The sequence below is a fragment of the Argopecten irradians genome, chromosome 8 (genome assembly GCF_041381155.1).
Source record: "Argopecten irradians isolate NY chromosome 8, Ai_NY, whole genome shotgun sequence".
In the NCBI taxonomy this organism is placed as follows: Eukaryota; Metazoa; Mollusca; class Bivalvia; order Pectinida; family Pectinidae; genus Argopecten; species Argopecten irradians.
Window position 1 is genome coordinate 12,601,439 of NC_091141.1, and position 10,759 is coordinate 12,612,197.

The following is a 10,759-nucleotide window of genomic DNA, read 5'->3' on the forward strand; positions in this document are numbered from 1 at the left end:
TATATGTGAATGTATGTATATTTCGGGAGGCTATGGTATGTTGTGTCCCTTAGCAATAGTGGAAACTATTGTCCATTTTATAGTGCTATCTCACTGAAGCATACCTCTAAAGACACCGGACACCAGACCTCAGCCAGTCATACAATACTGGCAACGCGCGATCCAATCCACCCACCCCCTATATGCTGAACGCGTAGAAGGAGCAAAACATACCATTTTATAGACTATGGTGTGTCTTGGCCAGGGGATAACACCCAGAGCCTTCCTCACGGGGGCGAGTGTTCAATCAAGGCCAACTGAGGTGGTATCAAGGGAGGAGAAGAAGGAGCAGGATAAATTAATTTTGCAAGTATTTGATTCTACATATAAGATTTCAGTTTTTAGTTTGGAATTATTATTTTAGATAACCGACATATAGTCAGTAAATGACGTGTATGTGCCATGGCCTTATTGTAAAGTTTTAGGCACTTCAACCGTTATACCGCCGTCTCACCATAGTTATAAGTAGGTACAATGGTCTTTGTTGTTCAGCAAACTAATTTAAATAAAATCACAATTTTGGTAAGAAAATTACACTGTTAAGTTTGCATCTGGGATAATTGAGTCACAGTTTATATCAGGGATGTAATAGGAATCAGTTCAGATCAATTTCGTGATGGTTGGTGAAAGTATAAGGCTTTAATTGGCAGCTAAAAGCCATGGTATTTTAACGAAGGGTTAGAATGTGTGGAAAAGCAACCATCGACACATATTATATGTTCGAATTCAGCAATGGTCCTACACTAGTTTAAAGGTCGATGGCTAAGCCCGAACAACTTTACCATTTTGTTATGAAGACTACAAATTAAATATTGATAAGAAGAGAAGAATCAAAGAGTTCAAGAGAAATTAATAAATATGCAGATAAAGCAAACAGATACATATCATTAGTACTATTTATATATCAGGTGTCTGTTACTTTTTTCTCTAATATACTGCAATACCTTGCTATATCCTATACTGCCAAAGCCTTATATAGTCTCTAGTACATATTCTATATATTTTAATAGATCCAGAACAAAGGAATTCTGGCTAGAAGACTCGGAGAGGTAGAGTGCAGTTTAGGAGAAACGACCTTAAGTTCCTCGCTAATTAAAAACGACATTTATTGTAGTTTTATACTTTTATGCTGTCTGTATCCATCATAACAAATGTTTTATATCAAACATATATATCTATTCTTCGTATACAGCTACTAATTTATGGTGATCATCATTTCGTCACAATGGAATTACATATGTATGATATACTTTACGCCAAAGTCAATTAAATGTGTAATGCGAACGTCATCCCTAGTGAAGTTTATGGCCCTTGAACTGACAGTTTCACGCCGAATGATAATGACGAGTGTCAGTAAATACGTCTATAAGATTGGAGAACTCTTGACTCTCACTCCCCTCCTCTCTATCTCGTTTCTCCTCTCTTTCTCTCTATCTCTCTGTCTGAAACAATTTCTGTTAGAAACAATGAGACGTGTTATTGTTAAAGATATATGAAAGATATACATATGCTATATACCATTGTCGTATTGGGACCATATATGCATAGAGAATGACCTTATCCCTGAGTGCTAAACAAAAAAAAAGATTGGAGAACTGTCTCAATGGAATTGAACATTTTATAATCGAATGCTACTTCTTTACTCCGCGAAAAATAAGCACAATTGTATACAATACACGTCTTTTATAAAACTTCTTTAGTATACTAGGATTCATTATCACTAACAACATTACATGTTGATAAAACCAAATTGCTAATAAAACTGCATACTGTTAAAACAAAAGTCAAAGCAAAAACATTTATTGATTCTTTCATACTTACTACTTTTCGTCTTTAATTTTAAAATTAAGTGAGGATTTTACTCTAGTTTGGTTTGGTTTGTTTATTTTTACGTCCTATTAACAGCCAGGGTCATGTAAGGACGTGCCAGGTTTGTTGGTGGAGGAAAGCCGGAGTACCCGGAGAAAAACCACCGACCAGCGGTCAGTACCTGGCAACTGCCCCACATGGGATTCGAACCCGCATCCCAGAGGTGGAGGGCTTGTGGTAATATGTCGGGACATCTTAACCACTCGGCCACCGCGGCCCCTTTTACTCTAGTGGAAAACCGGATATATGAAGGCTTGGGAAACCAATATGTTTGGAGCGATGCTATATGCGATTATTTTATCGTTCGTTAGAACTTAAACAGACGTTAAAACACAAGGAAATAAAATGTTGACAAAACACGCCTATTTCTGAATACATGAACATGAGAAAATGAACGAGCACCGTTTATGTACCTACAAATCTGAAAGCATAAAACATCTTTCTTTTTCACACCTTGCTCTATAAACTACTTGAATGCGCATTCATGTGCAAAGCCATTTGTCAGAAGCAGCGAGCCTTGCGCATTTTTTTTCTCATTTGCTATGTGTCACCATTTATTAACAGAAGTAGTCGAATAATTGAGACGTCCACAGATGGTTTAATGAGCCAACAACAAAATGAATGAATGAATGAATGAATGAATGAAAGCACATATGAACGGATAAATGAATGATGCTACATGTATTTATAAATGACTGATGGATATACATAGGAGAACAATTGGGCATAAATAGTCGGGATAATACAATAGTCCTGTAATTTAGTTTTCAAACCCTGTGGGGCAGACTATATGTTCTCTTTCCAGGCCGAACCATGCCATAGTCACACGATATTCCAAGGGTTACTATCACTGTAATATGCACCTCTCGAATATTTCAAAGCAACCGAGACAGGTAGTTTGGTCCTTTGATGTACATCAAAAAAATTAAATAACCGTGCACATTGAATGATCAGTTGTTTTCTCCCGAACTGCCTTTAGTCTTGCTATGATATAATCAAGGAGTGAATATAACGACAGTGATAGTAACCCCTTGAGAATCGAGGGGATGCCTTTGTATTTAATATGGTAGTATCTGGTCATATCTTACACTAAGCATAAAGTTGATATGGGGACTAGTTTATCCATCTTCTGTTGGGATACACTGCTCGATGTCTTTGTTGGTAAACGCAGTTAGATAGGTTTGTAAATAATGACAAAACAATGCCGCATTCCCTACAAAGAGATAAAACCATACCATCCACCAACACACAATACTCAAGCTATTTTGCATGTTCAACTGTATAAAATGGCAATTTTTCAGGAGACTTTTCATCAGACGGACAGAGCAAGTATTCTGAAAACAAAATATTTATACTGGATAAAAATCACTCGTATATCTTTTTCTACAAAGGAGTAGGTGCAATAAGGGCCAATTTTGGCCCCAACATATATTCTCTTTATTTTGATTCCATATTTCACATTTTGACATTGGTTAATTTTATAACACTCTCGGGCCAAAACAGGCCCTTAGTGCACCTACTCCTTTATTCTGATATAGAGATGTATAAATGATAGTTAACCAGAACCAGTGCCCAAGTTGTCGTTTGCAAAGAGAACCCTAGCAAGTCACATATATAGCAAACAAAAACAAACAAACTTGACCCTATAACCATGACGTTATTTAAATATTTCCAGGTAAACATGAACATATTCGATTTCCTATTGTAACGCTAATAAGACAATATGCAGTGTCTCTATGAGTTTTGGATGTCCATATATTGTGTACATAAAACATACCTTAACATCCTGTTTGGGGTTTTTCCTCAGGCTATAAACGTCATATATCATCAGTAAAGAGATGTCTTAGTGCACTTGGACAGTTAAAACATACGATACGGTTTTTATTAATTCAAATGGTTATGTACTGAAGGTCATACATAAATTGTCTCTTAGCGTCCATCAATCCTATTTACACAAACTAATTATATCTATAACTACGCATTTTAGAATAAAATAGTACTATTTCACGTAATTGTAATTGATATTAGTACATATGAGTGAAAAGTAACCGAATGTTAGTTTACATTCGATAAAATTAGTCCACTTTGATAGCAAAAATAAATTTACACAAAATTAAAAGGTCCCAGGACCTGAGATGTGTTTTAACTTGTCTATTTTACAAGCATAAATTACAGTAGCTGATAGATGTTGATTTTAACAATTAAGCATTAGTAATAATTCTTCATTCTGTGATAGAAATTCGAAAATTTATGATACGAAAATGAGGGAAATAATAGTAAAAATAATAATGGCGGTTGTGATTTCACCTAGTATGTATATAAGTGAAGATATGTCATGCAAATGTGATTGGGCTTACTGCAAAGGTAACCCATGGAATAAACTCTAGAACTCTCAACCCGCAATAGATTTTGGACTGCAAAAGGCCCTATAGTGGATAAATATATATTCCATAGAAATTATTTTTTATTTTACTTTGAATTTATTTTGGCCTTTTATTTCGGATTATTGATTTAATAGATTTATACCGTTTTATCTCATTTCAATGGAAAGAACATACAGACATTATATAGTATCGTATTATCCGGCTAGTGAGCGCCTCAAATCATTGTTAACAATACAGTAGACCTGTCTCACGACACAGGAATGAACGTAGACAGATGTCAAGGATATACTTAAATAAGACCTTACATACAAAATAAGCGGTAATTAAAGAGATGCTTCAACTTCGAAAGTCATTTTTATAACAGACACACATGAAAAGGCATGGTTCCCAAAGGGATTGTTGGTGTGCCGCAAACCTTGAGTTCAAGGACCACAAGGTCACTGGTCTGTAGTCGTCATCCTTTGTACTTTGGTAGTGTCAGGTGTCACGGTAATGACACATTGTAGTATATGTACTATATATTGTTGTTTATCCAAGGCGATATAATTACAATTAGTATTAACAATCAATTTGGATCTAATTAAGCGTGGTAAGTTATAGCCCAGATTATTTCCTATTTTTTTATATGAGGATTGGACATGATATAAAATGATATAAACATGTTTTAATTGAAATATTTCTTGAAATTTAAAGGCATGTTCGGAAAAATGAGTAACTAAACCTTAATACTAAACCTTCCTCTTTCCCCTCACACCATGCGTTCTGTAAACCAACGTATCGAAAGAAACAAATTGCTATAAATATTACAAATTACTGTAGTACTGTGCAGAATTGAATAACTTGGTTTTACATACTTGTGACATTTTAAACATGGATCGCTAAATATGGTTTAATTTTGACTAAAATCGGTGTTTTTATGTCTCATGTAACTCCTTCAATCTACTACGAAAAAATGTCATGTTGTGAAATAACGGACACAAATCAGAAGCAAACCAACTACATTATGTTATAATAAATCACCATGGGTTTACACCACACAGCGCGATATGTAACAATACCACCGCGGTTACGGTCATTTCCTGTGGATGATACCACAGCTACTTAAAGATAGTGGCTAGATGTTTTAGTCTCGTGATTAATGCTTTCTGGGGTTACACTGGCCATGTATAGACATCACGAGAAACCTTTCAAACTCGTCACGGGAAGATCTTGGACGCAACTGTTAGAATTGAAATAGGGGAAATACAATATCTTATCATGGCAATAGCACACTAAAGGTAGCGTGATTTCTACCGCTAATTTAGATGATTCAATGATTAATGTTGTATCAAAATAACACAAAACGATTTGATTGATTCTCGTTAAATTGACAATGATATTAGTTTGTCTAACAATAAAATTTCTTTGGTTGTATTTTATTTGACGGTAAATGCATCGTTTCTAGTTTTTGAAAATTCGCTTCATCTTAAAAATGTCATATTAAACAAAATCAATTACAATCCTATTGCTATGAATTAATTTGACGACTATATGATTATGGTCAATGTAATTTTACCTATGTTTTTTGTTATAATATTTGATTTGATAAAGATGATAAACATATGACAGATTCTGTGACTTACGTATTAACCTTTGTTTATAGGTGTGGCGGACCTGACAACCTATTGTTGTCGGTAATATATCATAAGTTTGTTCCTGATGGCTGACAGGTACTTTTACCTAGCTACCACAGAGGTCGCTCTGTAGACCACAAGATAAAGCGCAGCTAGACAAACAGGTTGTCATTCACGGACATAGAGACCTCGCGACAATTAGACTCGGGAAATCAAGTGTTTTCGTTACACAAAACAAACAGGTGACGTCTGTATTGATGGTCCGACATGTTCCTTCATTAAGTTATTAACTAACATACTGTGTACAACTTGTAAGGAAATGTGTACTGGGCACGATACAGTTATATCTGACATTTAAAGCATGAATTACAACAGCAATATACGATATTTCACTTAAAGACACCATGCAAACATAATTGAATATACTGGTAATATTATGCGACCTTTAATGTAAAAATGTAATAATTTGTATGTTAACATTCAAAAAGGATGTAAAATTTGAAAATACACCTCTGGAAATGTTAATGTATCCATTCTTTCACTAACAAGCTCACACAAGCGATCAATCGAGATATATTTTGATGAAACACTGTACATTTTTATGACAAAAAATAAATATCAATTTTGGACCTTTGCTGAGGTCTATATGGTGTAATAACGTCTTGGTAGAATTATTTAATATTCTACCAGGGCGTTATAAGACCATATGAATCGAATCAAAGGTCTTAAGTTTATCATATTAGATATGATAATTGTTTTTCTTGTTCGCTAATTAGTGCTATGTATAAGAAATGTGTGAAGAATAGCGTGACTACTGTTCATCTTTCCGAAGAACTCGACGTCGAGGTATTGTGAGGTTACAATATGAATATCGGCTCGGGTGTGACGTCACTATAGGGATTGTGAGTTTTCTGATTGGTCTAGACCGCTCGGACAGGTCTTGACAAAACGCAATGTCAACCTGAGACCGATGAACACCTGTTGAGAGGTTGACATTGCAAATCCGGTAACCTGGCTATAAATAGACACTGGGAACTCCCTGTCACTTCCACATTTTTGACCAGTCAAAATAGAGCACTGCCGATCATCGGGCAATAGCCAAATCCAATATGACAGACAACAGTGAGGTAGGACTAGGAAAGATGTTGCTTGTAATTGTAGCTATATGTTTTGAAAATTATATTGTGAAGAAGCACAGCAGAAGTACTTAAAGTACGTACTGATGATACGTGGATAAAGATTTTCTTTAGTTTTTGTTTAATTTGTCATTGCGCTGTCCTTGCTTCAAAATATTGTTCCAAGTAGCAAAACGTACAAGTATCTTTGTATCGTTTCATATAACGAGGCCGAAGGCCGAGGGAAATCCACAAGGTTTAACAATTCCTCGTATTAACCTACAAAAAGTCAATATTTGTATATTATTGACTCGATGATTCTAAAAATTGAAATATAGAGTAAATCTGCTTTCTAAAAATGGAAACATTAAGTCGATATGCTAAATATCGCCCTCCACTCGACAGTGTAATAGCCAACGGGAATGGTGGAAAATCGGAGCATGTCTAGAAAGACATTGTCATAGATGTAATGATTTTTTCACTTATTGAAATCGAATATTAACATGATTCTGCTTATATTACCATTCGTTACATACAGAGTCACTGACGGAGTTCTGACGGAGTAACTTTTAATTAAGGAGTGAAATTAGGGGAAGTAACTCTGATATGTCAGAATGCATACGGTATATCCAATGGTAATATCAGATTTCAGATTTATTTTCATATTTCAAATCTGAAATCCAATGGTAATATCGTATTAAACAGTTACTTAAAACAGAAATTATTTATACAGTATGATTATTTAAATCCTTTATATTTTATCTACACTGTATATGAGCGAATGATACCAGAAACGTTAAACACGCTTCCAAACATTTGTTGAACATAACATTTCCTGATCAACAGTTGATTTCCGTAGACTTTGAAGTAATCCTAAATAACGTTACATGCTTGAACAGATTTTATTCCATGTTTACATGTTTAACTTAATAGTCAATGAAGCAAACTGTAGCATATTTTTATTGTTTTATGACCATCAAATACCTAAAGCTGCCATCATGTGTATAACATTATTGATATTATCATTCGTTGTTTTCATACTGAAATTTAAACTAGAACCCCCTTGTAAAATTTTGACCCTTAGTTGTTAAACGAATTTGATCTACGTGTCAAATTTTCGTAAGATTTCAGACGCTCCCGATGTACAGCAAGCTTGCTTTGAGAACCTTGACATGGCTATCAGTCATGAAAAACATCTACACATATTTTTTTTACACAAGGTATAAATGCTTTACGTCGGAAGGTTTGTAATGAAATGTCTTCCTTCCTATTATTCACATTTTCTTCAAACATGAAGTACACTGTACATCTACATAAGGGATATTAAGAGTTTAGGATTTTATAAAACGAGTCATAGACATGATTGTTATATGACTATCAAATATTCGAGGCGTTACAAGTGTTACATCCAATGGAATAAACGCATAACTAAACTATTTTTGTTTATTACATTTTCATTGATTTGGAAATATTTCAATGTCGAAATGCGTTGCGAAAAGCGAATAGATCCAGTCATTTTATCATGATTTTTTTAATTCAATGCAAATCATCCAAGGTCATAATACACCAATGGCATACACATAGGATCTAACATGAGGGTTCATTTCATATGAGATTTGATGAAACAAGTCAAAGATTTTTTTTTTGATTTTTTTTAGCTTTGGCCAGCATAAATCAGAACTTCGAGAGGAGTTTCATGAAATCTGACAATTTAATATATTTAGCACATAACTACAAAATCTATTGATCTTGACCATAAATTGACCAGACATTATGGTCATGTTTCATCCGAAACTCTGGCTATTTGAAGGTGAAAATATCTTGTAATGAAATACGTTTAATTCTGGCCATTTTAAGGTCAAAATTTCATGACAGGAAATACACAAAAGTTTGGTCATTTTGAGGTCAAAATGTCTTAACCCGAATTTCATGTAAATTTATTGAGGTCAAATTTAGGTGATTCCATCTGAAATTCTGGTTAATTGCATGTCAGAACATTTTGTCTGTATACCTGTATATAATTACTGCATCATGTGTAAACAAGTTTGTCAGTGGCTTCCTTTCTGTTGATAATAAGATTCACTAGAAAACAGATCTTAGAATACCACAAATAAAGAGTTGTCTCGCTTGATATGATGTATGTATCGTAATTTTACTAATTATTGGGGAAGCTGAGGTGAATGTCAATGCTACCTTACTCTTACCCTTACATATATATATATGGTCAATTATATAGACAAACTACTAACGCCGAAGTTAATGAACATTTATTACCAGAACGTCTATCAATAATGTTCAGCATTCATTGCAAGAACACATATCTATGTTGTAGGGATTAAGATAAATATATTTTAAAGACTCTTTTAACAAGAATCCGACCAAATCATGAACCTGTTCAGATGATCCTTCACTGTCCTTCTGAACTTCAAATGTAATGTAATATTCAGCAAATGAATAAAGCCGACGGCAAATGATGAGTTGTTTTAATGATACATACATTGATTCCAATGAGCTAATTCTGGTTTAAAGAGAGCAACCAACTAAATAATTTTACATAGACCACAGTGTTAAACTTTGTTAAAGTTTTGTACTGTATTATTAAAACAAAGGAATATTAGTTAGCTATTGTGTTCTATAATTAAAGTCTAGGTTCTCATATAACACTAAATAGAAAAAAAGTTTGGGTCCTTCTGCTCAAACTCCAACCAGGGTAGCTTTATTGAAATCAGGCGCATTTTGCACTAAAAAAATCCTGAAATTCTAATGCTTTTACCTATTCATTATCAAAGTTGATATTTTGAACCTAAATCTCAATATGAATTTCCAAATTCATATCATGGTTATCTAGGAATAATTACCTGTCAGAAAACATTTTTACTTTTGAAATTCATAATTAGCCAGCCAATCAGCGGCCGGGTTAAAATTCTATCCTGGGCTCAATCTTCTATACACAGGGCCATTTCGAAGGTCTTTTTTTATTTAGTTGGTTGATCCTTATAAGGACATTTGTATATTGTGCATGCGTTAAATACTCGTGTATTAGATAATACTGTAATAGATAAAAAGATATATCATTTTCTGTCTTTTTTATGAAATAAATGCGTATGCATTATAGTTTTTATACAGCGATTCACCCATACACGAAGGGCCGTCATTAAATGGCTCTGGTTGGTAACAGGACTCAATACACCAAAACAAACTTACGGATGGTTGGAGCATGGACTTACTCATAGCCCTGCTGGATAAAGGAACGCGAAATGTCTAGTCAGTGTCATAGAATATAAGCTATACCTTTTGTTCGGATCCGAAAGGAAATAAAGGCTCTTCGCGGTATCGTCAATTATGTCTTGTCTCTAAAACTTAGAGAGACAGAGACAAATATCTAGAACACTTTAAATGCTTTTATTGTAACAAATATGAGCAAGTCACAGACCATACACCTTTAACCTTCGCCAAGATATACATTCCTTAGTTTAAATGAACCTAACGTTACACATGGTATCAATCAAACAATGCAAAAGCCAACATGAAAATGTATTAAGGATTATTATGGAAAGTGAAGGAGTGGTTGATCTTTAATACAGTAAAAGTCAAGTCAGAAAATAGCGTGTATTTGTGCGCTCTTACGATGAATGCCGAAATTCCTATTACAGAGTTATTATTTTTTTTCTGACGTAAAAACGCCAGCTTCTGAAATTTCAGAGCTTTTACTTTCATGAAATTCTTTACGCTGTAGAAT